General features: G+C 43.8%; 1 protein-coding gene across 1 annotated transcript in view; it reads left to right on the forward strand.

Moving 5' to 3' along the window:
- LOC126473146 (potassium voltage-gated channel subfamily KQT member 1-like) overlaps positions 1-24,905 on the forward strand; it is a 1,059,334-nt gene that overhangs the window by 259,966 nt on the left and 774,463 nt on the right. The gene's annotated exons all lie outside the window — the stretch shown is intronic.

Raw genomic sequence — 24,905 nt, forward strand, 5'->3', positions numbered from 1 at the left:
CCAGCATTTTAGGCTGACTGCAGTACAATTTTACTGCCGCCAACTTACATTTCGCGGAAAGACCACAAACGTAAGATAAGAGAGATTACGGCTCGTACAGAGGCGAATAGGCAGTCATTTTCCCTCGTTCTGTTTTGAAGTGGAACAGTAGTTGTGGTACGAGGTACCCTCCGCCACACACCGTATGTTGGATTGCGGAGTATGTATGTAGATATATTAGCGATGTCTCGCTGCAGTCCTCAACGACGGGTGGGAAGACGTGCCCCCTGTCTCTCAGCACAACAGCTCCCTTACACGGAGGTCAACATAGAGCCAAACATGCAAGCGTTCTATCCCAGTTCATGACCTCAGTTGAAGCAGTCAAAGTCATAAAGAAGGACTAATGAGTTATCCGAGTCTCAGACGGAAATGTGCTTTTGTACTTCAGGAGAAGGGTTCTAATTGTACGCATCAAGTGATCCTTTAATAATCAGTAACAACTGAAAATTATCAAGCACTTGTGTGGCAAAGGGATGTATCAAGGTACGTAAATCTTTTTATTCACTCATGCAATAAAATGAACTAATATTGCACATTTTGTAGTTCAGATGATCCATATTCCAAGCAACCAAATAACCCAGAGTTATGGCCGGACGATTGTAGTTTTGTCTGCTCATAGCAAATAGCAGCTTCTTGTGGTAATATGAATTTCTTTAAAATTTCGTTACCTGCTGTGCTTCCCGGTGTTGCAGTGTGGAAAAGTACACTACTGGCCATTAAAATTGCTACACCAAGAAGAAATGCAGATGATAAACGGGTATTCATTGGACAAATATATTATACTAGAACTGACACGTGATTACATTTTCGCGCTATTTGGGTGCATAGATCCTGAGAAATCAGTACCCAGAACAACCACCTTTGGCCGTAATAACGGCCTTGATACGCCTGGGCATTGAGTCAAACAGAGCTTGGATGGCGTGTACAGGTACAGCTGCCCATCCAGCCTCAACACGATACCACAGTTCATCAAGAGTAGTGACTGGCGTATTGTGATGAGCCAGTTGCTCGGCCACCATTGACCAGACGTTTTCAGTTGGTGAGAGATGTGGAGAATGTACTGGACAGGGCAGCAGTCGAACATTTTCTGTATCCAGAAAGGCCCGTACAGGACCTGCAACATGCGGTCGTGCATTATCCTGCTGAAATGTAGAGTTTATCAGGGATCGAATGAAGGGTAGAGGCACGGGTCGTAACACGTCTGAAAAGTAACGTCCACTGTTCAAACTGCCGTCAGTGCGAACAAGAGGTGACCGAGACGTGTAACCAATGGCACCCCATACCATCACGCCAGGAGATACGCCAGTATGGCGATGACGAATACACGCTTCCAATGTGCGTTCACCGCTCTGTCGCCAAACACGGATGCGATCATCATGACGCTGTAAACAGAACCTAGATTCATCCGACAAAATGACGTTTTCCCATTCGTGCACCCAGGTTCGTCGTTCAGTACAGCATCGGAGACGCTCCTGTCTGTGATGCAGCGTCAAGGGTAACTGCAGCCATGGTCTCCGAGCTGATAGTCCATGCTGCTGTAAACGTCGTCGAACTGTTCGTGCAGATGGTTGTTGTCTTGCAAACGTCCCCATCTGTTGACTCAGGGATCGAGACGTGGCTGCGCGATCCGTTACAGCCATGCGGATAAGATGCCTGTCATCTCGACTGCTAGTGATACGAGGCCATTGGGATCCAGCACGGCGTAACGTATTACCCTCCTGAACCCACCGATTCCATACTCTGCTAACAGTCATTGGATCTCGACCAACGCGAGCAGCAATGTCGCGATCCGATAAACCGCAATCGCGATAGGCTACAATCCGACCTTTATCAAAGTCGGAAACGTGATGGTACGCATTTCTCCTCCTTACACGAGGCACCACAACAACGTTTCACCCGGCAACGCCGGTCAACTGATGTTTGTGTATGAGAAATCGTTTGGAAACTTTCCTCATGTCAGCACGTTGTAGGTGTCGCCACCGGCGCCAACCTAGTGTGAATGCCCTGAAAAGCTAAATATTTGCATATCACAGCATCTTCTTCCTGTCGGTTAAATTTCGCGTCTGTAGCACGTCATCTTCGTGGTGCAGCAATGTTAATGGCCAGTAGTGTACTTTTACGCCTATAGAAGGCGTGCCTCCACCATTGAGGGTGTTCTCGGTTTTAGCCCTACCCATGCGGAGGGGACCTATCGGGGTTGTATCGGGACGTTTAGCGGTCAGTAGCGGCGTGGGTCGGGTCGGGAGCGGCGGCGGCGGCGGCCTCGCGGCCAGGTTGCGTCGGCTGGCGGCAAATCCTCGCTAAGCCGGCTGAAATTGGAAAGGCGGCGCCGGCCGCAGTAATAGCGGGGGATACGGCGGCCACAGCTGCAGCTGCGCTCCACCCGGCGCCGTTTATGTGCCGGACTCACCGCGGACCGCCTTGCATCTGCGTCAGCATTCCACTCACACACCCGCACTGCTGGCGGGCCTGTGTATGCTCGAGACTATCACAGGGCGATATTCCACTACATACGTTAGATGTTTCAGGAGATAACGAACATGGGTTGCGAGTGTTAGTGCGCCATTATCACGCTCGCTATGTGTGTTACAGACTGCCTGACAAGTGAGTGAAGCACCTAGAACAAGAGGTGCATATGAAGTTAAACGTCAAGGGTTGAGAGGGTAGATGGTTTTATTGCTGTAACTAGCTGAGTACCTGGCATTGCCCAGGCATATATTTGCTCAGTTTTCTGTTAGTCCATCTTCTCCTTCTCCCTCTCTCTGTTAATATCCTCCTACAGCCACCCCAACCCCTCCCGCTGTCTCCGCATCTCATCTTTGCCTCTCTTCATCCCCTGCTCCCTACCGTGTCCATTTCCTTCTCCCCATCTGTTCATCTGCTCCTTCCCCCTCCGTCTATCTTCTCCCCCTTCTCTCTCCACTTTATCATCCTCACCCCAAGGGGAGGCTGGTGATTCTTACCCCAAAAGTATTCCTTTGCACATCGTGACTATTACATGAACCAGATTTGGTTGAAATCTTTCCAGTGGTTCAAAATATGATTTCTACACGTGGCTTTCCCCACATGCGCACACGACCAACACATAAATTTCACACATTTTATATGTATTTGCATACGTATTTAACCTGTGTCTGTTAGGAATGCAGGAGGACTGCGTAGGTTATCTACAATCAGGAAGATTGCGAAGAATTAGTAATAAAATGATGATTATTAAATATGAATAAATAATTATCTTAAATGATGCTGCTTATTGTGAAATGTCCAGAACAATTAGACGTTTGAAATTACACACATCAAAAGAAGTTTTGCATCACCCTGAAGATAGACGTTGACTGTGGATATTGTATCACAGCCACAGTCTCTTTGACTGTTCAGAGGTGTGACTGAACTCGCCCAAACATGTAAACAACCATGCACGAGCAGCGCCTATTTACACGGAGGGGATCTGACAGCCGATCAGTTTCAGTCATTCCATCAGGAAGGAGGTACACGGCTCGTGTTGCCTGTAGTTCAACCATGCCTAGACGGTCAATACCGCGGATCGATCGCGTCCGCATTGTTACTTTGTTCCAGGAAGGGCTCTTAACAGGGGGAAGTGTTCAGGCGTCGCGGAGTGAACCAACTCGATATTGTTGGGACATGAAGGACATACAGACAGACCGAAACTGTTGATGACAAGCCTCGCTCAGGCCGCCCAAGGGCTACTACTGCATTGGATGACCGCAACCTAAGGATTATGGCTCGCAGGAACCCTAACAGCAGCGCCAACATGTTGAATAACTCTTTTCATGCAATCACAGGATTCAAATTTTGCGTAGTTGGCTGCATGATGCGCAACATCACTCCTCACGTCCATGGCACGGTCCATCTTTCCAACCACGACACCATGCAGCGCGGTACAGATGGCCCCAATAACATGCCAAATGGACCGCTCAGAATTGGCATCATGTTCTCTTCACCGATGAGTGTCGCATATGCCTTCAACCAGACAATCGTCGGAGACGTGTTTGGAGGCAACCCGGTCAGGCTGAACGCCTTAGACACACTGTCCAGCAAGTGCAGCGAGATGGAAGTTCCTGCTGTTTTGGGGTGGCATTATGTGGGGTCGACATACGCTGCTGGTGGTCATGGAATGCGCCGTAACGGCTGTACGATACACGAATGCCATCCTCCGACCGATAGTGCAGTCATATCGGCAGCAGATTGGAGAGACATTCGTTTTCATGGACAGCAATTCGCACCCCCATCGTACACATCTTGTGAATGACTTCCTTCAGGATAACGACATCGCTCGATAGAGTGGCCAGCATGTTCTCTAGACATGAACCCTATCAAACATGCCTGGGATATATTGAAAAGGGCTGTTTGTGGACGACGTGACCCACAAACCACTCTGAGAGATCTACGCCGAATCGCCATTGAGGAATGGGACAATCTGGACCAATAGTGCCTAGATGAACTTGTGGATAGTATGCCACGACGAATACAGACATGCATCAATGCAAGAGGACGTGCTACTGGATATTAGATGTACCGGTGTGTACAGTAACCTGGACCACCATCTCTGAAGCCCTCTCTGTATGGTGGTACAATATGCAATGTGTAGTTTTCATGAGCAATAAAAAGGGCGGAAATGAAATTTATGTAGATCTCTATTCCAATTTTCTGTGCAGGTTCCGGAACTCTCGGAACCGAGGTGATGCAAAACGTTTTTTGATGTATTACAAGTCCCCTAATATATTAAAGCCCTGTTACTGTGACTGTGCCTGTGAGTGATGCCTTCGCAGAGTAACGAGATAGCTTATGATGCCTAAGGAGCATAATTTTCAGAGAAAACGGATGAACATTGCAGTCTATAGGCTCGGCGGTAGTTGGAGACTATAAATGAGTCGACGCACTGAAGAGAACTGTCCACCGTAGCTCAGTGCTCCGATATTTAACTAGGTATGATCCAATAATAGCTACCCACACACGTGATGCCCATGGGTTGGCAGATACGGCTCCCGGCGGACCTAGGTATGGTTCCCACTGTCAACCCATACAGCTGTTGCGCTACGAGAGTTCGAACACGGCCTATCAATTGTAGTGCGGTTCTCTCTGTATTCGTGACTACCGTCATCACAGTGTCTTCAGCGATTTTCACTCTGCAGTTTCATTTTCACGCAGCTAAATATTTATAAAATTTTGCACGTACATCCGGTGGTATATGTGGCTATTTTCTGCGAAATTAGTTGCCGCAGTTTTTCACACATCTAAGTATTGGACGTCATATAGCCTAATTCATACGTTATAGAATGGTATATTTTTGTAAGTACACTCAGCAACGTATCTGGATATTGTCTGTGAAACGTGTTGTGAGTTGAGGTAGCAGTAAAGAAGTTATAAAGTAAAACATAATTCGTGATGTGGTAGTTTTACACACATTTCAAGACTGGTCGACATATCACCTGAACTGTGTGTTGCACAATGATATGGTTTCTAGGTACATTCAATGGAATAAGGGGATACTGACTCCTAAATGTATTGCAAATACTGTTAGTAGCAACGAAGTGATAAATTTAAAAGACTTGCATGATGCGGTAATTTCTTAAGCATCTCATTGTTTATGACGTCATATTTCTTGAACTACGTTTTATACAATGATGTAATTTTGCTGGTGCATCCAGTGGTACATGTAAATACTGTCTCTAAATATGTCGCTGGTAGAGTTAGTAGTAAAGAAGTAATAAATTGCCGGCCGGTGTGACCATGCGGTTCTAGGCACTACAGTCTGGAACCGAGCGACCGCTACGGTCGCAGGTTCGAATCCTGCCTAGGGCATGGATGTGTGTGATGACCTTAGGTTAGTTAGGTTTAATTAGTTGTATGTTCTAGGCGACTGATGACCTCAGAAGTTAAGTCGCATAGTGCTCAGAGCCATTTGAACCATTTTGAAGTAATAAATTAAAACGTCATGCTTCATGCGGCAGTTTTACTGTAAGAACAGTGAAAACGTAGTAATCGGCAAACATTCCGCGTTTCATCATTTTCTGGAGTTTTTCAGAGAGACAAAGTTTCCTAGGGTTTTAAAATTATATGTGTTTTCTGCAAGTCACGAAGTGCTCTCATTTTCAAACAGTGGATGACAAAGGTATGGGTATTCTAGCATTTTGTGAGCTACACTGCTTCATTACCGCCAACCCCACTCCTGTGATAGGCAGGACATCCACAGCGATTCTTTCCACATAGTAAGTGATAGGAGTACCAAGATTGGTTGAAATCGGTCTGGTGAGTTTGGAGGAAATGGGTAATGTACATAAATACATAAATTTTTAGAATTTGTATAGATTACCATTCCGAGAAGTATTTTCAACGAACTTGGCAGTATGAGACCACTTATCAGTAACCGTTGCACCCCTTCTGGCCTGGGTCAGAAAGCTGAGTCGGCTGGGAAGGGTGTGGTAAAGCCCATATAACCTCTCCTGAGGAAAGGTGGCACAAAACTATTGTAACCTTGATATCGTTTATACTGGCGCTTGGACAGAGTTGATGCCCGAGGTGGGAGTACAAATATTCTATCGGCCACAGATCTGGGTATCTTGCTGCCATGGGAGTAACCCAACATCGCGCAAACTGTTCATTCCGATATGTGTCATGTCTAGATGAGCATTGTCCTTTTGAAAAATGGTCACAAGATACTGTCGCATAAGGAAGCAGTATGTCCATGACATACCATTGCACCGTCACGGTTCCTTCAAATCACTACCAGGTGTGACCTGAAATAATGCGCAATGATTCCCCTCTCGATAATGCAAGAAGTAACACCGCTGTGCCTCTCCAAATACTGGAAGGACGGTATTTCTCCACAGGTCGTCTCCATACTCGCCGACGGTGGTCATCCGGGGTAATGCAGAACTGCAATTATTTCTGAACACAATGCGATGTCATTCGTATGCAATCCATTCTATATTGTCACGGCACCCATCAACAAGCAGCATTTTTTGTGTTAACGGCATCCCACGTATGGGGCGTTAATTTCTACTCTAGCTAGTGCTTATCTCCCTTCCGTGGTTTCGGATAACACAAAATGTTGCAAGGAGTCCCGTAGTTGCGAAAGTGTTACGATACGCTTGGTGCACAATGTGACGATTATGTCGTGCGGTGATCAGACATGCTCGACAGGAAACTTGACGAAGAGTATGCCTTCCCTCACGCTACCATGAAGTCCAACATCGGGCCACTGCCAATCCGAATGCCCCACAAACTGGATATAATACAATTCGGCAAGCTGGCCAAATGGATGGATACCCAGAATCAGCCCCATTTCACACTCTGTCAAATGGTGTTCACAGTGTCTGAAACGCATGTGCAACACCTCCGTGTCGTTCAGTGATGACTCAATATCGAACGCTATTCACACCCTTATATACCTCAGCAGTACCTGGTGAAACACTAAGCATGAGCAAATATAATGCGTTATGGCGACCGTTCCACCCATTACCCTAACCATTTACCCGTTGAGGGTGTGTACGTGTATCAAGTTACACTGATGTCCGACAGCTTCTTCTGGGTGCTTCACTTCCTTTTGTTAGGCACTGTATTTGGTATCTTTTTAGGAGCTCGTAGAGCCATCAGCATACATTTAAAGAAACCGAATTACGTAATGTAAGTTTACAAATTTACATCTGCCACACCATTAAGATAATTGTTGAGGCAAGACTATAGCCAAAAACGTAAATGGGAATCCTCGCTTTCTCGAAATCCTGGAGGAGGAGGTTATTGGTGCTTAACGTCCCATCGACAACGAGGTCATTAGAGACGGAGCACAAGCTCTGATTAAGGAAGGATTGGAAAGGAAAGCGACTGTGCCCTTTCGAGGGAGCCGCCCCGGCATTTGCCATTAACGATTTAGGGAAATCACGAAAAACCTAAATCAGGCTGCCCGTACTCAGAATTGAACTTCCGTCCTCTAGAAAGCGAGTTCAGTTGACTCACCATTGTGCTACCCCGCTCGTTCTCTCGAAATCATATTTAACAAGATTAGAGAACACGCATTCGAAAAAGACTACAACCTTTGTGCGGCCACCATCGCATATCTGTCGAAGGTGTCATGAGGAAAACATAAGAGTAATTTAAAAGACATTTTTAAGAGAGTTTTTTAAAGGATTTGCTTCAAGAGAACTTTAAGACAGATTTTAAGACGTTTTTTGGGAAGCTTTTAAGAGATCTTCTTTTAAGAGATCTTTTTAAGAGATATTTTTCCAAGAGATCTTTTTTAAGAGCTGTCTTTTGAGAGAGTTCTTTTTTTAAGAGAGATTTTTTCCTCTCGTTCAGTACGATGATGGAGCGTAAAAGAACACTGATAATATTCGTACGATGCGCATTCGGCCATGAGCTGTACACTGGCTTACGGAGCATTATGCAGATGTAGGTATAGAATATTGGCAACAATGGAGCTCTTGCTTCCTCGCGTATTGGATCCTTGTCTGTAGATTAAATTGAAACGTAAGAATTACCGTCTGATATAAGACTCTTGGTATTTGACAGCAAGCTTTCTGGACTGCTTCAACCAGCATTACAATTGTGAGCTCCCATACTGTAGCCGTCTACCTACGTAGTTGATAGCGAGTGTTCAGCGTAGGTGATTGGCATGTGGAGCACCGAGGTTCAATTCCAGGTTTTGCCAGGGATTTTTCCTTGGTGGCAGGAGTGATATGAGGCAGTCTCTTGAAGCCAACTGAGGAGCTACTAGGCCGATTAATAGCGATTTCAAGGTCAAGAAACCCGACAACGACCGGGAGTGCGGTGTACTGACCCCCCCGGCTCAGTATCGTATCCACATGACGCCGTCGCGCCTGATTGGCCCGTCTGTGGCCAGAACGGGTGTGCTTCAACCACAGAATGCACAGTTCTGAACCAGGAAACCTGACAGTTCGTTAAAATTCCGCCTACTTCAGGAGAAAACGCTACCGTAACAATATTTAAAATTAAGAACAGATATTTGAGATGCTTATAGACGATATGGTGACCCACACCGTGCGTGAACTTATGATTTTTTTGTTATATTTGTTATTATTTCCACTAATGACCCCCACAGAATAATGAAACTAAAAACGTTTATAGCTTACTTCATTTCGGGCACAGTTTCAATCAGACTGTGGCCGTTACCATGAACCAGGTTTTTTTCTGTACACCATCATTTTTGAAACATGAGTTGAAAGTGGATGTTGGCAATAAAACAGATGAAGCAAGGAATTTACTATGAACAACATCGTACCTGAAAGTTCAGGACACTTTCATATCGTCTATATTTAGAATATGCTACTCTGTTGGACGTTTTCGGAAACGCGAGTGTGTTGTTTTCTTCTACTATTCAAATAAACCGGTTGGCTGCTCTTCATGATTTCTTTCTGTAACTTGTAAACGAAATAAAACGAAGCGCGTTCTTAGATAGTACTGGCGTTTTGCCCGCGGCTTCGCCCGCTTACGCATATCTCGCATACATTCACACACAAATGTATTCACATATATTTAACATATTTCTCAAATATTTATTCACATATTTCATCCGTATCTTCAGCGAACTTCGCTCTGTAGGTTCCTCTGGATCTTGAGGAAACATGTTTTTCTACGTTGGAAAAAACCATGCAAAACGTTCTGGCCGGTGACTCAACTTTTCAGGTGAGAAAGTGGAACTGTTGTGGATTGGCAGGAGCCAACCCACGGAGTTTGGAGGAAGCCGAAAGGCACGTGTTTTAGCTCACGCAGGCTGGCGTGAGGTCTGGAACAGGACAAGGAAGTTAGACTAGAAAAAAAGGATGTAGCTGGTGGAATACTTAACTTTAATCCAGTAATGTTGAACGTAGGTCTTGTCTGTACATGCTTTACAATATCAATAGCAACTGATAATGGCGCCTTGCTAGGTCGTAGCAAATGACGTAGCTGAAGGCTATGGTAACTATAGTCTCGGCAAATTAGAGCGTATTTTGTCAGTGAACCATCGCTAGCAAAGTCGGCTGTACAACTGGGCGAGTGCTAGGAAGTCTCTCTAGACCTGCCGTGTGGCGGCGCTCGGTCTGCAATCACTGATAGTGGCGACACGCGGGTCCGACGTATACTAACGGACCGCGGCCGATTTAAAGGCTACCACCTAGCAAGTGTGGTGTCTGGCGGTGACACCACACAAACACATTTCACATTTACAGTAGGATAAGTATTTCGTCTCATTTGCCTAAGTTAACATTCTTGCGCCCTGGTTGACGCACTGAACAACGCAAATAAGTGACAGATTGCGCTTCGTACTCTTGAAGTATTCCAAGTCGTCTAAGTTCAGCAGGAAAATACCAACAGGTTGTATTCGCACATTTTTACATCACCCCACCTCATCCCCACCAACATCCTCTGATAAGTAGGGCTATCTTACTCTCAGTGTCTTTATGTAAATAATGAGTCACACACATACGAAATTTGTTTGAAATTGTTCCAGGCGTTACTGAGTTATGCTTCGGCATCGCCCTTTTTCATCCTCAACTCAATTACAGGCTTCATAAGGGAGCCTTACTGCCACAGTTATTTTATTCCAAATGTCGAGTGGTAGTGGTGCCAAGTTTGCTAGAAGTTGTTTCAGGCGTTGCGCTGTTACAACACTGCCTTTGCGCCTTCTACCGGGACCCTCACCGCACACCTAGTAGTAAAACTTCTTCGGGACTGTTACTGGAACGTGGGGTTTACGTGCAAACCGGTGACAAGTGAAATAATAACAAGTACAGAGGACTTGCAATATACAACTAATTAATTACTGATCAACAGTTTAACCCAAAGGGCACAGTATTTACCAAATTTTTCTATAAGTGTCTCTTATTCATAAGTCAGAAAAATACATTACACAATACCTTTCTAATTGAATTAGATGCAAACAAGAACTTTTTGTAACTTCTATCCTAACTGTAACCACTTCAATAATAAAAGGTAAAATCAGTTTCTTTTAACAAAGGGCACTTGAATAATAAAGGTGAAATTAGTTTATTTTAAATAGGTCACCTGGACAAGCGCAATAGGACAATTCACATAATTTCCAATTTTCGCTCCCCATCAAGTATTTCTCTTTAGCATGTACATAAGTTCAACTCCCGCTACGCGTAAGGTATAATTCAAAACACTAGTCTCCTTCCTTTATGGTTTTGAAGGTAAATATACAAGCAGTATAGCAAACGGAACAGACGCCTTAGCGTCCCAGTGCAGAGGAAACTTAACTTAATGCAAGATCCCCACTCAGTGGCCACCGTATCGGTTGCCATTTTCCCCGCGGCCATTTTTTTTTAATTTAATTGACTGGTCTGGCCATTATTGGGAAGATATTCAATGTTTAGTCTATTACAACAGTGGGTGAATGTCCCAACAACGTTTAAAGCGGTCCGTTGGAAACGCCTTTCATACGGCTGTTGCACAGAGATAAAATTCGACGTTTACCTCCTTTCAACGGGTATACCCACACGAGTTGAGATATTTATCCCATTGGGAGACAGTAAGATCACTACCTGTTTTGTAGAATGCAGTCGGCCGCCGACGGATCCACAAGCGTAACGACTCTTGCAGTTGCTGAAACCGACTTTCAGGCATGTCTTTCTTCAAATCTCCGGAGATGTGAATATCACACTGTGAAAATTCCTGGCTATACGGAGGATGTTTGGTGTTTCTCGACTAAGTCGCTAAAGCGCAGCCTCCTTCTGATTGGTAGTGTGGGGGCGGGCGTTACCGTGCAGAAAAATGGTTCCGCCCGACAGCATTCCGACATCTCGAGGGCAAACGGTAAAGCCATCAGTGGAAACATCGCACCTCTGTCCCACGAAAGAAGTCCAAAGCTATTCACACAAGTTCCTGTAAGGTCATGGATGACGTTCTTCTCCGACTGGACGGACCCTCTGCTTGTCGAGTTCCTCGAGCGTGGAACTGCGATCAATGCTCAGCACTATGAAGACACTTTGCAGAAACTGAGACGTACCGTAAAGTCAAAAGCCCATGAATACCCGTGCCCCCTCTCTCCCCCCCCCCCCCCTCCCACACACACAACACACGCTGCCAGTCGGGCGAACGCGACGCTTCAATAAATTGGTTGGGAAGCACTGCAACATCATTCACCCCGGATCTCTCTGTGAGATTTTCCTATTTTTAGCAAACTGAAGGAAGGCATATGTGGACATCGCTTTCTGTCAGAGAAGGAAATAGAACATTGGATGCGACTGTGGATGCGTCAGCGACTGATTGCGTTCTGCCAAACAGAAATTGATCCTTTCGTCTCCCAGTGGAAAACATGTCTTAACACGAGTGGTGTTTAATTTTGAATGGAACCATTTCCTGATTCCATTGTGGTAGGTGCTCGGTTTTTATTTGACTGCCCCACGCAGAAAAATATCTGGTAAATGGTTGACTCCTTATTTTATCAATTTTAAGAAGAAATTTAGTTAGTTTAAAGTACGTCGCCTACAACTATTTCAAAATAAGCAGGATTATGCAACGAATGAGAACTTTCGAAATGCACCGTGCAGCATTACACAGCTGAAAGGGTGAGTTGCTTCTTCGCCATTTTGTAATCATTAGGTAATAAAACGCCATAAAAATGTTTTACAATAGTAGCGATGGTATGGAGGTACTGCATAGACCGTCGAATTTGAGCACTCCATCATAATTGCTGTGTGCCTTCTAAACGTTCGAAAAAAAAGCGGATTACAAGTCACGGAGTAGTAGTGTGACTGAGAACTGTCCGTGCTTTTTATATAGTATCAAGACACTCTTTCGCATCTCATAATCTTCGGTTCGTAACAAGCCAGCTGCAGCTAGGTAATTCCGATTAGCCCACCGGGTAATTCATGTTAATTTCAGCTCTTATCGGTGGAAACTGTAAGAACTGAAGTGGACATCAGATGGGACGCCTACTCATCACACGTAATATGTAAACGAGACCAAGTATTGTTACTGATTTGACAGTGGTGTCAATTACAGTTCTTAAGCGGAGTTTTGCAGCTGGGAAAGTGGACGGATACATTGGACGTTTCTACTTCTAAAATTAAGTTCTACTGGGTGTGTTAAGATATTGTGTTCTTCTGCGATAAAAACACTGCACAGCTTTCCCCGACTTCTCGTCGTCAATACAAACAGTAACATTTTCGCAAACCTTGTTCTGTATCTGTGTCATTTCAATATTCGGTCAAGAACTTTGTCGAGCTAGACCTCTATGATTTGTCATTTTCGTTTCCACTTATGAGAGTACCTTAACATTCGAGTCTGCTTAACTTGGATAAAGACACTGACGAACGCAGACGAGCTTCATGGTTTCCTTGCTGAGATGTTACAAATCGGAATATGAACAGCAGCAGCACAGAGGAAGGCGAATGTAACAAAAGAGTACCATGTAATGGGATGCAATTTTAAAACTCTTAAACAAATGAGAATATCTCGATCTCTGCCAGTAAATATTACTAAAGCTTGTGCGTACGTTTATGATTTTGTTTTTCAAAAGCACTCATTTTTCTCTCAGTATGACCCTACAGAAATCTGAAGGATAATGGCTTTCGTCCCTCTCTCCCTTTTCCTCTTTGCAAATTCGCTACTGCTTCCAAGCTGTCTGCTAACTTAAGTAAAACCTGAAAGTAAAGGTCAGATCAAATCGGAATAAATTTATCTCCATTGGAAAATAAAATGTGAGTCAGTATCAGTGATAGCCAACACTTCACTCCTTACGTTACAATTTCCTGTTTTGAACTGCATGTACACCTATGAGGATTGTTCAATAAAGAGTGATCACAATTTTTTTTGACAGCATACCTTTACTCATCCTCATAATTTTAATGGTCCTTCTCATAGTAGTCTCTCATAAATGCGATGCACATGTCCCAGCGTTTCTGCCAGTCTTCAAAAGCATGCTGGAACAATTTTTTGAGAGGTCCTTCAAAATCGCCTCTGCAGCCTTCACCACTGCTTCTGAAGATTGATAATGCCTCCCAGGAAGGCGTTTCTTCATGTTAGGGAATAGAAAAAAATCACATGGGGCTAAATCCGGACTATAGGGAAGATGAGGGATGCACTTAACGTTGATTTTTAAGATATTCAGCAACAACATTGACAATATGTGGCTGCGCATTATCGTGGTGCAGCTCCAGCATGCTTCACGGAAATGTGGTCCTTTGCGCCTGATATGGACTTGCAGTGTCTTGAGGACATTCCTGTATTATTGTCCAGTTACTGATGTGTGTGCAGGCACAACGTGGTGGTAAATCATTTCATGAATACCAAAGAATGAGATGACCGTAACTTTCCTAGCAGAAGCAACGACTTTTGCTTTTTTGGGGGTCGTAATGAAGGAGACCTCTACACTTAGCTTTGCTGTTTGCTCTCAGGATCAAAATGATTTAGCCAAGTTTCATCAGCAGTGATTACATTTGAAAGAAACTCCGGATCTTCCTCTCACATCAACTTTAATTGCATGGAGACGTTCACCCGAAAGTCCTTTTTTCGCGGATCAGCAGTCGCGTACAGATCCGTGTCATGTGTAATTTTTCTGCTCCAACGTGTGGGTGGAACACTGTGAAATGTTCAGTATTTCAGAAAGTGAGCATAAGGTAATTCGTCGATCCTCTCTCACAATGACAGCAGCAGTGTTGATGTTTTCTTCCGTAAGAGTAACTGGAGCACCGGGTACACCTTCCTTTGAAATTGATTGTCTCCCCTCTTTAAACATTTTAAAGCACCGTCGAGCTGTGCTGTAGGGAAGAACGGATTCACCATAGGCCTGCTGTGACATTGTATAGGCCTCAGCTGAAGATTTGTTGAGACGCAAGCAGTATCTCAAAACCGCATATTGTTCCTCGCATGTTACCTCCATTGCAGCGGTAGGCGATACTGAACATGTCGGACCTTCCTGCCTCTCGCTGGCAGGAACCAGGAGTCCCAACAATGAAACTACTACGGCGTGTTTGTTGCACATTAAGCTAACAGAAAATCATGAGATTAGTCTTTAGCGCGAGAAATAATGACCATAAAAAATTATGATCATTCTTTATTGAACAGCCCTCGTAAATAAGTAGCCATTCTGAAAGCCGGTAGCATTCGACTGTGGACGAGTGGATGTGCTGTAGGGCAATAAAACCTGCAGGGAACGGTCCCGAGCGGGATTGGCGGAATTGTCGCCCGTACACTTTTGAAGGGACACCAAGCCAGAGAGTTGGGCCGCACATTGCTTTGAAGGGAAGCCGCCTTGGCAACGGCCAACCAAAGTCACACCATACAGATTATATCTCCAGATTGCACAGAGACAACGGAGGGTAGTTCTAGCAAGCTGTGTGTGGTCGGGAGGTGTGTTCCGTTTTTGGCAGCGTCCCGGAAGGACTGCTGTTGTGCAAAGAGCTGCAGCCAGGCAGAATTCATCGGAAAACACGTAGGAAGTGGAATGGAAACGGAAGGTTTAGGACTCCTCTGAAGATCGCGAGGTACCGGCTCTGTGTTCAGATCCTGCCAAGACCGAATGTTTAAGGAAATGTGAAACCTGTTACCACCGGTTAATGTAAATAATTTAGAAGTGGGAGTAAGAAATACGGATATACTTGCAGACGTCCCCACTAATCGACCAGCACACCATCATACACAGAGAGGAAGAGAGTAGGACACAGTTCTGCCCTGCCAAGTATAACGTATTTTGTAACTGGTTAATCAACCTGAAATGCGAGTAAAGGAGGGAGACCGTACTTTGTAAGACAACTTCTTACTGATCGGCACTCAAAATATTTATCATTCTGCCAATCAAAATTACGTGACGCTGAAAAACATGGAGAACATAGTGTGCCTTGTCGGAAGCAATCTGCAGAAAGTTACTTCTTGCTTTAACTTCTTAATGGGTAGACTTCACGTCTGCATGACTTCTCCAAGTTCAACTTGGAGGAAAGGCTCTGATCTACCTGAGTTGAACTTGGACGCAAGTAATTGGTAAAGAGCCAATGACTGGTCTCGTGGACAGTTCAGCTGCCACCTGCAGATCTTGAATATATGAGGATCCAGCGAGTACAGCCAGGCGAACTGTAGAGAAAGTCGAATCATTTTTAAACATGTTCAGTAATTTCAATCTTCATTTTGAAGACTTGGTTGCAGCTAGAGGTTCAACATTCTTTCAAATCCAGCAATAGATGCACACGCATTTCCTTCTGTTGGGTTTCTACAGCTATGCAATAACATTCGGCAGTCAAGATATTCATTCTGCTACACATTGATTTCAGTCACAGTCCAGATCCCTTGTCCAGAGTTGCCAAGGCATTAACTTATTACTTTTAATGATTTTTAAACCATTTCTTTTAATTTTATGTATAATAAACTGAGTTAATCGAGATCCTCGTCAAATTTCGCAGTTATATGAATTTTTGATACTTTTTGGGGGTAATGATTTGTTTATGTCAGCTGTACAGGGCCATATTAGAATGTTGAATTAAAGATTCAGCTAAAATACTCCACCAGTTTCTCACACACACTGACAACTTACACTACAGAAGTTTATATCATTAATCAAGATAATACTAACCACTCTCTTACAAAATTTTAAAACTTTTTATTGCAACTTAATTATTTTTAATGACACAATGAGACGATGAGGGAATAATGTATAGCTCGTCCATCAGTACCAAATGACATGATACTGTTTTAGGTTATGTGAATGTCACAGGCAACTTTACAAAATATTAACTTTCCAAAATCTCCGAATAAACAGCCACATATCTTCAAAAAGTGTGGCATCTTTCTTTTTCCATCAGAAACGGAACAGGGTAACATTGTTCTCTTTCTCTTATGAAAGTATTATACCTGAGTGTTTATTAGATCCAAATACGCTCAATACCTCTTGTAAATGCTACTGAAAGTACAAAATAGTAGTCTGTATCGGTTTTTAGAACTTTTATATACTACTTCTTCATCGTAACAGTGGTATCAGTAAATATCGTCATTCAATCTCATCCACCTGTCGTGTACACCTTGGAGCGCACGTTGAACATTAGGCATTCATTTCTCATGTTAGTGTTCGTATGGTTAGGGCTAGTATTACTCTTCCAAGCAGTGACAGTAGCACTGGAAAAAGAATTCACACCCATAACTCTGTGATTACAGAAATTGGTTGTAGAAAGGCAGCTATTCTGAAACGAAAAGAAGCGCTTAAGAGAATATAAATACCTTAAAGCCAGAGTAAACTTTGTACTTCTGAAGGCAAAAGGTAGGAGTTGACGGAGGAGGAGAAAAAAGTCATGAATGATGAAGAAGATGAAGGAACGGTACCAAAGATAATTATAGCATGGACATCAGGTAGACTGGCAGAATGATTTTTAATAAAGCATTGGGCAAGATACTTTATACTGTATATGGCATCAGATTCGATCTTATCGAAAGAGTATGAACGCTTGGTGATTCAGAGTTTGATATTGATGAAAAAGATTTAATAATTCCCAGTGTAATTTTACAATCTACAAGGAGTGGTATTGTGACGATGTACCATAGGTGACACCTGTCTGATAATTCTATAATTCTCATACATCTCTCTGTATCCCTTCTCCACCCCCACAATCACATTTCACCGCCTCCTCTGCTCTCTCTCTCTCTCTCTCTGTCCATCTCCGCCCACTCTCCCTGCCCATCTTATCCTCACCCCTTTCTATGTGTCCATCTCCTCCTCCTCGCTGTCTGCCTGTCCATCTCCTCTGAACTCTCCTGTCCATTTCCTCCTCCCTCTATCTGTGCATAGCCTCCTCCTCATTTCACTGTCCATCTGCTCTTTTCCATCTCACTTTTGCATCTCCTACTCCCACCTATATCTATCCATCTCCTTCTCATCCTTATCTCTCTCCATCTCATCCTCTCCCCTCACACTATCCATGTCCTCCTACCCTTCTCTCTGCCCACAGCCTCCTCCATTCTCCCTGTCTGTCCATTTCCCTCTCCCCACTCTCTGTCTGTCCATCTCATTCTCTCACTTCTATCTGTTCATCTCCTCCTGCCACGCATGCCTCAATGTCCATCTCCTCAGCCACCCTTCTCTGTACAGCTCAGCCTCCCCATTCTCACTATTAGTCTCCACCCCCCACCTCTCTCTGTTCAGCTGAGCCCATCTGCATTTATATCCCTTATATGCCTATATGTCAGGGGCCACAAATCCTTTTCATCCCAGTCCCCACCCTCATGGGAACTGCAGTACTTCTCCTCAAATAGTGAGTAGTATGTACAACAAATTTGGTAGTCTTTTAGGAGGAGCTTTGGAAAACACACATTCACACACACAATAAAAAGATTTACACAGCGTGAGACCTTCAAAATTACGCTAAAATTCTCACACATACAATCTCTGTTTCCTGCAGACCAGTAAATTCCAAAAGAGGTTATAGGTATACCAATATCATTTCGCCTACAAGAGGTAAAACTGTTAGACTATCATTGAGAGATAATTAAATATGTACAGGTATGCAGAGAACAAAAATGAACTTGCCGTTAAAAATTGGAAGATTAACACCAACCGGTCAACAACACAAGCTGACTATGTCCACTGGAGTAACCTAAATGAATTGGTAGAACAATTATTCTTCTCGCCAGCATCGAAAGCAGCAGTCAATAATTCATATACTGAAATAATATCTATTGAAGAGGAATCTCAGAAAACGGCTATTATTGCTTGAAGTTTAAGTTGGAGATATTAAGAACAGCGGTGGAAAATGAAGTGAAAGACTCAAATGTGGAATGGTAAAAAGTTTCCATCAGTTGAAAGTCATCCACAAAACGTGCAGTTCGCAAAATTAAAAGGTATGTCGGATTTCACATAGCGAACAGAACTCTTGGAAAAGGGTAGTGGGGGACCGCATTCGATTATTGAACATAGGGTGCAGCCTGAGACCCAATACTACAAACACATCACAGAAGGCAAATGTCTGTGAAATCTCTGGGCAAACGTACGTGTTATTTAAACAAGAGTCGACTGCCACCTGTGAGTTTTATCCCACCAAAGTGTGTTATCTGAACTGCACATCACTGCTTGGCAGCCTGCATGTGCCAAGATGCACAGCATCAGGCAACTATGCAATTTCCATCTCCAGTGAACAAGAATGATATCATGCCCCACCCAAGAATGTAACATAATAGCTGTAGATGTGTTATGTATGAAAATTTAACTGTAAATTACAAGTTAGAGGCATACTATGATAAAGAAAATGCATCATTTTGATTGTAAATATATTTTGAAAATGTAATTGTAACACTGGTTATATTGTAGCTTTAGAACAGGTGCAGTTTCTGTTTTATAAAAATCTAACAAAGAACTCCATTAATATATTGAGCTATGTACCTCAGTGTTTTTGTTGGAATCAGTGCCTATCATGCCACTTTGAACCTGCATTGCAGACATTTATATAACTTTTATTACCACTGGATGAGAGCGATGTCAACGCATCCCCATCCTTGCTGTCAGGCGCTCTCTGATCGACATTTTTATGGCAGTAAAATAATAACCTATGATTGGGAGAGCTAAGCAGATGTAATACAAGTGGTTTGGAAGCTCTCTGATAAACTTATCCAAGAATGGGGTGTGGTTTAAGTAGGATTTGAAAAACGTGATTGGCAATAAAATACGAAGCTGTTACTGAGAGAGCTAAACATTTTTAGTAGCTCTCTGATTGGCCTGTTTACAAGACGGGTTCATGGCTTACTATGTGGGAGGGGAAGAAGTGTGGCTTAGGAACGGGGCAGGGAGGGGAAGGTGAGAAAGGGATAGCGAGGGGAGTGGGGTGGTGAGTAAGAGGGTTGCCGGGGAGGGGAGGTGTATTCAGAGTAAAAATGAACGGGGTGAGCAAGCAGCATGCCCATTGCTCGCCTGCTTACATGTGCACCGCTCTAACAAACAGCAGTGCGTCAATACGATGACAAGTCATTGTCAGGTATCACCACTTACTGAAATGAATTCTATCCAAGGCAAGATTGATTTTTCTAGTTGATAGGGACACGAGATAACTGAAATGAAGAAGAGGCACTCGCTGTCTTCGTGCACAAACTGCATTTCTTGAGTATGAAGAGATTATGAAGGTGAGGCCTGTGTTTTAAAAGCACACACGCTTCGTTACAACACCCAGTTACAAGATCACTTAGTCGTCTGAGGAAGACGACCGGCTGTCGTCATAGAACAATACCAGGACGTTCTGTTTTCATTTTCCCAATGAGTTACAAACATAGAAACCAGATGCAACATTTCCTGACGACAACGAGATTCAGAGGTCTGCAGAACTGTCAATGGAAGTCGTTATGCGGAATACCTTTAGTGTTCGATAAAGAAACAAGTGCACTGAACACAGCACGTAATTTTGTAGTGGCGACCAGTATTGGCTGAGGTATTATAAGCCTGTGCCTAACTCTTGAGTATTAAGGAAACAAGGCGCACTCCACAAATGAGAAGGGGGAAAGAAGGCTCTTAAAAATCTTATCTCACTGCAGAGAATGCCTCATTTCCTGATTTCCTCATTCTCAAATCCCTCTGTGCAGCACGTGCCTTCGTGGCACACAGCGTCGTTTAGTGATTAGTCTGTAAATATCCATGCCTAGAATAACACAGCTAAATGATTTGAGTTGGCAGATTAACGAGTTTTGTCTTCACTGGATTCCGTTGCATGACATCATAGGACCCTGCAACGGCTACCTGGCTTGGAAATAATTATATTACGGGGTAGATATGGTACGATATCCCGTACGTTTGCCGCGGTGCAGGTAACCACCCACCACCCCAGTAGTCACACGTCAAACTACACAACTGTTATCTTAAAAATACTTAAAATGCTGATTGGTAAACTAATTATTACTGAATTGTTCAACGCAAACATATTTCATGTCACTACACAGAGAAATAAAAAAGTAACACAGGAAAACTTGACGAATATGTCTCTCAGGAACATACACAACACAGCATCAAACATTAAAAGCACAAAGCGAGGCCCCAGCATGAAACCTTGTGAGAGTCATCTGCTGATAAAATATAATATTTCGAAGAAGCTAATGGTTAACTGATTATGAACATTTTCTTCATACTCGTGACTGGATGCTGTATTATACATCACTGCAGACACGTTTCTTATAAAGTCTGTTTTCGGCAGGGTAGTGTGGACCCCGCCTTGAGAATAGGTTATAAGGTGATCATCTATAAAAAGACTGCAGGGGTAGTGGATTGTAATCGAAGTAAATCTCATGATGCTGAGGGAATGTGATTAGGGAATGATACTGTAAAAGTAGTGCACGAATTTTGCTATATGGGCAGCAAAACGGCAGAATACCTGACTACAATATAAGTAAACTATATAAAATGTGGATACGCAATAACAAGAATAGATTTTCTGGAATGGGAAAATAAGTTGATGCGGAGTTTAAAGTATTTGACACGAGTGTAGGCTTATATGAAGTGAATCGTAATTGATACAAAGTACAAACAAACATAGATTGGGATTTTTAGGTATGTAGCGTTACAGAAAAATTCCGAAGACAGGATTGGAAAATTGCAGAAAGTATGTCGAATCTAGAAGAAAGTTGATTTATAGTGTAACTTGACTAACAACAAAGCAAGGCCTTATTTCGTAGGGCACATTCTGAGGCATCAGTAGATACCATGAGGCATAGTGAAGTATGGAGGTAAAACATGTAGAGAGCGGCCAACGCTTGAATACAGCAAGCAATTAAAATAGACTTATGCTGCACTAGTTATGCGTCAGAATTGAATGTTTTATTGTTATTCTAGTACTTACAGTAAAATAAAGGTGAGCTGATTTTGTCATTATGCTAATGCATTAAGAAATTCACTGTAATGTGTTAGTTTAATGTGATAGTTATCTTCACCAAAACGATTTTATACGGTCTGCATCTTACAACAAACTTCATATTGAGATGCGGGAAGACAAGTTTCTTTACAGACAACATAGATGACAGAGAAGTTTCAAAGAGCTGCCGACGCCCCTTCAACTTTGAAGAGCTGGTACTTGATGAAGTGGAAACGATCCTTTCTCCGGTATACGATGCGTTGCCTGTCCAATTCAGTGGCTGCCCCTCTAAACGTGACTGGGGAAGCACCTACTCGCTTATCAGCTGCAGAATGTGCAAGAAATGACATGAGCAGATTTTGCACCACATGTCGACTTCAGTTCATATTTCCTACATCGATGTGCGGAGAAATACCAGTTATCACACGGAACAACAACGGAAAGATGTTTACGTAGCTTACCTGATTTGCAGCACCTAAGCATATAAACGTAATGTATTCATTGATATGGAACACACATGCAGTGTTAAACTAAAACTGTTTACAACGTACCACAGTAGTGTAGAAGAAATAGAGACAAAAAAATTTATACACGGCACATGAGAGCTATCAAGCAGGGAAACGACTTCAAATGGGCCTACAGAAACAACCAAACGTACAGCGCATGCGCACCGTTCGACATTATTAATATCCAGTCTCCCTCCTACGCTATCGGAACTGCCACGCCAGCCTTTTAAAATTATTTGTATCGTTAACAGCAGTAACTTAAAGTTTCCCGTGAGGTTAATGGAGGGAAAAACATCACTGCGAAACAAGGCAAAAAACAGTGTTTGTTTAGTTAAAAAATACTACTGAAAAATTTTGTAAAAACTTAAGTTTACAATTTGCTCTAAACTTTAATCTCACAGGCACAGTGGTCTCATAGTAAGAAGCCTGAGAAACAAAACGATTTCATTCTTTATTTTACACTTTTAAAGTTTACAAAATTTACCGTAAAATTTATACAAACGCCAATTTTACACTCTCTAACCTCAAGAACGAGGTGAGCTCAGTATTCAAAGGCCGATTTTAGTGAGAAAAAAAAATGATCTTTGAGCGGTTGAGCCGGCCGGGGTGGCCGTGCGGTTCTGCGTGCTACAGTCTGGAACCGCGAGACCACTACGGTCGCAGGTTCGAATCCTGCCTTGGGCATGGATGTGTGTGATGACCTCGGAAGTTGAGTCCCATAGTGCTCAGAGCCTTTTTTTTTTTTTTTTTTTTTTTTTTTTTTTTTTTTTTTTTTTTTTTTTTTTTTTTTGAGACTGGAAATTGGAAATTTTTTATGGTCTTATGGGACCAAACTACTGAGGTCATCGGTCCCTGAGCTTACTTACTACTTAAACTACCTTAAACTAACTGACTCTACTGACAACACACACACACACACACACACACACACACACACACACACACACCCTTGCCCGAGGCAGGACTCGAACCTTCGACGGGGGGACCAGCGCGAACCGTGACAAGATGCTCGAGGCCGAGCGGCTACACCGCACGGCGGTTGAGACTGACTAAGCCGATGCCGTAAGACGAAAGAAGGTATTGAGGCTTTTGTTTGTTTGGTCCTAACAGCTCAGTGGAGGAATAGGAGATTAGTATTTAACGTCCCGTCGACAACGAGGTCATTAGAGACGGAGCACAAGCTCGGATTAGGGAAGGATTGGGAAGGAAATTGGCCGTGCCCTTTCGTAGGAACCATCCCGGCATTTGCCTGAAGTGATCTAGGGAAATCACGGAAAACCTAAATCAGGATGACCAGACGCGGGATTAAACCGTCGTCCTCCAGAATGCGAGTCCAGTGTGCTAACCACTGCATCACCTCGCTGGGTAACAGCTCAGTGTCAGCGAGACAGTCAGTGAGAGAGCAGCGCGAGTTTCTGCTGCTAATAAGGCGATTACACCATTCGTTTATTACATATTGTTACGAGCTTCAAACAGGAGCTTTTATTTTCAGTTATCTGTGCAGTTATTAGTTTATTTTTGTAATTTCTTGCGTGTTTGAGTGCTCTCTGGGCACAACATTTTATTTTCATAATAGTGTAGCGTACCGTCCGGCCCTTGTTATTGTCCCCTGCATCGATCCTCGTATCATACAGACTTTTGTTCGTTTTGGTTAGAACAGCTCAGTGTCGCTTACACCGTCAGGGAGAGAGCACCGCGAGTTTCTGCTGCTAATAACCCGAGTAAAAACTTTGTGTTCTTTCTTACGGCAGGTATTGTCATGGGGGAAGCCTCAACAGAGAGGTCCACCACATGAGCGTCTAGGGAAGTGATTCCAGTGGTGGTTTCCCGTTGCCTTCCACTGATGATGATGAAATAATAATTAGGACAACACAACACCCACTCCCTGAGTGGAGAAAATCTCCGACCCAGCCGGGAAGCAAAACTGTGCCCCTTGGCGTAATAAGCCGAGTACGACGTATGTTTATTACATAATTCATTACGAGCTTCGAACAGGAGCTTCAGTAATGGATAGGAACTGTGGTTGCTGTGTACAGATGCTAGCTGAGTTGTTGACCCTTCACCCACACCTCGAGGCTGCACTGGCTTCCATCACACAGTTTGAGGCTGCTGCAAGGGGCATCACTGTGGGGGGTCAGACGCGGGGATGCAAGGGACATCGAGCACTTCCCATGTGTCCCCCGATCGGTCCACTGCTGTGGCCGGCCCAGGTACTGCCTGCACTGAGGTTAACCCCTCACCTGGGGTCGAGTGGGACACCATTCCGAAGTCTGGCAGGCAGCAAAAGACTTTCCGAGGGGCCGATCGTAGGGCCTCTCCAGTTCGTTTGATGAACAGGGTTCAGGCATCATCCGTGGCTGAGGAAGTCTCTAAGCTGGATGCAGTCGCCTACCCTGGTCCAGAGGAAGCTTATCGGCCTGATAGGTCTGCGCATTCGCAGAGGATGAGTTTGCTGCTAGTTGGGAGCCCCAACGTTAGGTTCGTAATGGGGCCCCTTAGGAACATGGCTGCCAACGGGGGGAGGGAAGCCAGTGTGCACTCCGTGTGCATAACGGGGGGAGTCATTCCATATGGGGAA

This window comes from Schistocerca serialis, chromosome 4 (genome assembly GCF_023864345.2).
Source record: "Schistocerca serialis cubense isolate TAMUIC-IGC-003099 chromosome 4, iqSchSeri2.2, whole genome shotgun sequence".
Lineage (NCBI taxonomy): Eukaryota > Metazoa > Arthropoda > Insecta > Orthoptera > Acrididae > Schistocerca > Schistocerca serialis.